The sequence below is a fragment of the Gossypium arboreum genome, chromosome 8, assembly GCF_025698485.1.
Source record: "Gossypium arboreum isolate Shixiya-1 chromosome 8, ASM2569848v2, whole genome shotgun sequence".
NCBI classification, from domain to species: domain Eukaryota; kingdom Viridiplantae; phylum Streptophyta; class Magnoliopsida; order Malvales; family Malvaceae; genus Gossypium; species Gossypium arboreum.
In genome coordinates, this window is record NC_069077.1 from 113,879,255 (window position 1) to 113,885,089 (window position 5,835).

At 36.2% G+C, this 5,835-nt stretch overlaps 1 long non-coding RNA gene across 1 annotated transcript; it reads left to right on the forward strand.

The window, feature by feature from the left end:
- The first annotated feature begins 1,480 nt into the window (after positions 1–1,480).
- LOC128296410 (uncharacterized) lies at positions 1,481–3,608 on the forward strand. The gene is made up of 3 exons (XR_008287030.1): positions 1,481–1,573; positions 2,491–2,532; positions 3,418–3,608. It is a non-coding gene; the product is annotated as an uncharacterized LOC128296410 (long non-coding RNA).
- The last annotated feature ends 2,227 nt before the right edge of the window (positions 3,609–5,835 follow it).

Genomic DNA, 5,835 nt, shown 5'->3' on the forward strand with positions numbered 1-5,835 from the left:
TCACTTCAAAAGTTAGTCAAGCTGTATATGGCAGAGATTGTACGACTTCTTGGAGTCCCAGTTTCAATTGTCTCTGACCGGGATCCCAGATTCACATCTTGGTTTTGGCAAAAGTTGCATGAGGCGTTGGGGACATGATTGAACTTTAGTATAGCTTTCCATCCCCAAACTGATGGTCAGTCAGAGAGGGTTATTCAGATTCTAGAGGACATGTTGAGGGGATCGTGATTGACTTTCGAGGTAGTTGGGAGGATTACTTGCCGTTGGCGAATTTGCGTACAATACTTGATTACGGTGAGTATTCGAATGGCACCGTATGAAGCACTGTATGGACTAAGGTGTCGTACACCTAGTTGTTGGACTGAACTAGGAGAGCGACAAATTCTTGGATCAGAGTTGGTAGCTGATACTTAGGATAAGGTCAGAACAATTAGGGATCGGTTAAGAGAAGCATCTGATAGGAAAAAGTCGTATGAAGATTTGAAGCGTAAGGAGATTGAGTACTCAGTAGGTGATATGGTTTTCTTAAAGGTTTAAGAAAATATTAAGGTTTAGTAAGAAGGGCAAGTTGAGTCCGCAGTTCATTAGGCCTTATCGGGTTTTGAAGCGAGTAGGCCCAGTGGCTTATCAATTGGAATTGCCTCCAGAGTTAGACAGGATTCACGATGTTTTTCACGTCTCCATGTTAAAGCGTTATCGTTCTAACCCTGCTCATGTCCTGCCAGTTGCAAAAATTGAAGTTTAGACTGATTTGACCTTTGAGGAAGAGCCTGTGCAAATATTGGCTCGAGATGTTAAGGTTCTCAGAAGGAAATCTGTCCCGTTAGTGAAAGTGCTTTGGTGTAATCATGCAAGGGAAGAAGCTACTTGGGAATCAAAAGAGACTATGCGTCAACAATACCCTCAACTAGTTGGATCAGGTAAATTTCGAGGACGAAATTTCTTTAAGGAGGGTAGAGTTGTAACGCCCCAATTTTTGGGAATTCTGTGAATGTTGGCATAGGTTTAATTATGTTAGTGGGCCTCTAGAAGGCCCAAGCTTAAGATAGAACCCGGCAATTTTAGTTAATTTTTGTTCCATAAGAAAAATGGGGTGAAATTATGAAATAGAACCTATGTGAAAATGTTTGAAAATGCTATAGGCTAAATTGAAGTGGCCAAATAAATACGAGTGCAAAATAGGAGGATTTGCATGACAAACCTCCCATTTTACATGAAGTGGCCAGCCATCATATTGTTGTAGACAATATGAGCACTTGATATCCATAATTCATGGTACAAATTGATAATGGGTTAGGTAAATGTTCCATGATAATGGATTAGGTAAATATTCCATGATAATGGGTTAGGTAAATGTTCCATGATAATGATTTAGGTAAATGTTCCATGATGGGCATTTCATGTCTTTTGTATTAAAGAATTAAATGGATGAAATATGAAATTTTATTATAAGAAAAAGGGGTGAAAAGAACAAATTTTTGTCCATCTTTGTTCATCATAGCCTAAAGTTAGAGAAGAGAAAGGAGAGGAGAAAGCTCTTGAATGTTCGGTCACTTGGGGAACAAAATTGAAGGTAAGTTCATGGTAGTTTGCTTCTATCTTGATGTTTATGAGTTTTTCTTGATTCTACCTTAACTCTTGAAGCATATTTTGGTTTTTAGCTGTGTTGTGAGCATTTAGTCGTGAATTAAAATGAAGGAAATGGTTGTTGTTTCATGTTCTTTTGATGAAAAATGGAAGATAGGTGAAGTTGAGCCAAACAAATGAGCATGCATGTGCCTTAGATGCTAAGGGGAAAAATCGGCTAACATGTTGTGCTTTAAAATGATGAAATGGAGATTATACTTAAGTAAAATCATAGATATGTGATGATTGATTGGTGATATACATGTTTAAATAACAAGCATGCAAGTTAGGTGTGAAAGAGTGATTTGGTAATAAATCGCTTGGGGGAAGGCAGAGAACGTGACTTTGGAAAATCACCATAAATTGTGGGAGATGAATTAGAAGCTGAATAAATTATGTAATTAAAGCTTAATGAGTCTATTTTCAAAAATGAAATAAATGAGAACATGGGAAACTTGATTCGTAATGAGAAATTTGATTCGTAATGAAGAGTGGTTAGATTAGTCAAACAGTGAAACATGGGAAACTTTAAGAAAATTCTGGTATTGATTGGCTAAATAAAAAATTCTGAAAATTTTATGGATAGAATATATATGAGTCTATTTTCAGTTAAAATTAACGGAAATTTATTTGGAGTTTTGTAGCTCCCGTTATAAATGATTTAGTGACTGTTGTTCAGAAAGACAGCTTACAGTGAGATTATGATTATGTGGTAAACATTGACAAAAATTTGTTAATGAGTTGCTTATTGATTTCTTATAAGCTTACTATGATCTGTAGGTGTGGTTGGCCGAATATTGTAAAGGGTTAATACGTTGTTCATATTTGAATATTTAGATTAATGTGTTAGTAATCCAATTGTAGGCAGTTCGTGTATGGATCTCGTCAGCATATCGTCGCAAACAGGTGTGTAACTAACACCCTCTTAGTCTGGATCAGCAAAAAGTCGAAAAGCCGAAATGCTGAAAACCGGTATTTTGTAGATTTGCTAGTGTGCGAATGCTCGTGAGGTAAATCGATTAATGTTTCTGGTAAGCTGCAAAATTTGGACTGCAAAGTGCATGATTTCTGTGCCCTCGATATTTTTGGGCTTAATGAGCCAAAATTGGAATGATGGGCCAACGGGCCCAATTCGATAAGAACCCTCGGTACGTGATTCTGTTAGTACGTGAAAAGTAGGAATATGCACGAAAAACCCTAAAATAGATAAATTACTGAAATACCTTTAAAAGTGAAAAATTTACAGTTTTACCCCTAATAGGTAAATTACCGAAATACCCCTAGGGTTAAATTGACCTAAATGCATGTTTGACTATTGTTATTTACTGCATGCCATGTTGTTATTATCTGATGCATGGGATTGGGATATTGATGGAGTAAGTACTAAAAGTGGCTTGTCCATGTACTGGAGGCTTTGCCTCAATTCTTTGATAAGCGAGCGCAAAGGTTGCAAGCTGTGGAGTGTTGAAATTGCGTGGGTTGAGCTATTCCCACATGGAGTGTAGGGTGAATGCGGGTAGAGTGTAGTGGTTGGTGGGTTGAGTAGTCTCCCAAATGGGCTTGCATATGTTATTGATGTTGCATGTATTTTGAAATGGACCTATGGGCCATCTTGATATCTGAATAAGGGCTAAGGCCCAGTTTATTGTAATCTAAAAAGGGCTCGGTCCAATACTATCATTACTCGAATGGGCTTAGGCCCAATAGGCTTGAGCTGACTTGGGCTTTGAATGGGTTTGCCTTACACACTGAGTTTCCCCAAACTCACCCCTTTTATTTTCATTCATGCAGGAAATCCCCAACCATAGTGGGCTTGAAGCTGTGAGGGAATTCGGAGTGGCCACCCGTTCTGAAAGTTTGGTTTTCTTCTGGTGAACTAGACATCCTATTATTTACGTTGAGGTTTGGGTTTTTAAATGTAATAAGGCTGCTTAATTATTTTTGATGGTTTTAATATGTATTACTAAGATAGGTATTACTTATATTTAACTGTTGAAATTGGATAGCTTTAGAGCGCGTTTTCAAAAACAACAATTGATTTCAAAATAACACGACAACAAGCAAAGCTTCCGCAATGAAAGTATTTTACAAGATTAATCACTTTTCCTAAAAATGACTTAATCAAATCGGTTTCCTAGAAATATCCATGATGTTAAAGTGTGGCAATGGCGGTATGCATGTCTAGGATTGGATCCGAAGGGAGCTTGGTACTTAGCAAATCCGATGGACTCAAAGCACTTCTTTTCGATTTCCTACGGTGCACGACTTCCATTCACTTTAACCTATAATGAAATTATCTTTTAAAACACTAAGTAAGTTTTTCTGGATCAACAATATAAAATGTTTTGAACGGTTCGATGTGGCATGTCGGATCCGGTCATAACGTCTGGGCCGGGTTTGGGGTGTTACAGCAATGGTAAGTTTAAAAACGAAAGGTACCCGTGTATCATTAGTATTCCAAGTGGTTCAACGGAAAATTTAAAGAGTGTACCAAAGGGAAGGTAAGATAAGTCCATGTTCGAAAGGTTTAGATTATCTTAATAATTCATTTAGAATGTTGTTATTTATTTACATGCAAACTTACTAAGCTTTATGCTTACTCCTTTTCTTTTCTCTCTTTTTTATAGTATCATAAAGCCAACTCGAAAAATCGTAAGGATGTTGGATATCTATCAACGAGCTATCTCGGTATTTTATGACTAAAAATACGTTAGGTTATTGCATGTATAGGGACTTGGCTATTTTGTGTGTATGTCCTTATGATATGATTAAATAATGGCATGTGGATACTTGGTAATTATTAGCTTATGGTATAGCTAAACAAGAACATGTTTTGGTATTATGTATGCCTAAATGAGGTTTGATGCAAAGAAATTATGGAGTAAGAGTTGGCCATGGAACAGTTAGGAAATAGCAGCATTGACGTGGATTTGAAAAATCACTAAAAATTATATAAATGGAGTTAAATGGTTAATGAGATATAGAATTAAATCTTATTGAGTCTATTTTTATAAGAAAGAAACAGAGCAAGCAAAAGAAGTCTATATTATGAGATATTTAAATTTTTACAAGACTGGTTTAGAGTGACTTTGTGATCCCTTGCTCCAACTTTGGAAAATCACTAGAAATTGTACAAAAATAATTATAAGTCATAGTTTATATGTATAGATTCCTTAGTAAATATATTTTCATTAGAAATAAACAAAAACATTATCTGAATCCTGTATAATGAGATAATAGATATTTAGTGAAGAGAGATTAGGTCCGCTGAACTGCGAAACAGGGGAACCTTTAATGAATAAATTGTACTAATTGGCTAAACCAAAAAATCTATAAAAATTATGGTAAGAAGATATATGAGTCTAGTTTCAGGGAAAATTTACATATTTAAATTTTGAATTTTTAACTCGAGTTATAATTAATTTAGTGACTGTTACGCAGATGGACAATTTTATTATGAATAGTGAAATAAATTATTTTGATTTGTGTAAGTAATTGGAAAACTTTTAATGTTCCCGGTTTGGTCCCGAACCATTACAATTGCATGTTTTAGGGCCTAGAAGGCCCTTTTTATGGATTTATTGTATGAATACGAGCGAATTAATTTTAGAAATAAAAAATAAAAAATAAAAAAATTTATGCCCCGAACAAGTAAGATAAGTCTGGGAACGCCTCGTGCTCGACTCCGGTGACAGTCTCGGGTAAGGGGTGTTACAATCACTTTGCCTACTTGAATGAGCACACACCCTAATCCATTCAAGGATGCATCACTATACACCACAAACTCTTTTCCAGATTCCGGTTGCACTAAAACTGGGGCTTCGATCAACAAAGCTTTTAACTTTTCAAAACTCTGTTGGCATTTTTCTGTCCATTCGAACTTGACCTCTTTTTGTAGCAACCTTTTTATCGGAGTAGCTATCATAGAGAACCCTTTAACAAACCATCTATAGTAGCCCACTAGGCCCAAAAAGCTTCTAATCTCTAACACATTTCTCGGCGGTTTCCATTCAATAATGGCAGATAACTTACTAGGGTCAACTCTAATTCCATCACCCGACACGACGTGTCTTAAGAATCCGACCTCTCGGAGCCAAAACTCACTTTTACTAAACTTGTCATACAGCTGCTTATCCCTCAAGGTTTGCAAAATAGTTCTCAAGTGCTCCGCGTGTTCACTCATATCTCGAGAATAAATCAATATATCAT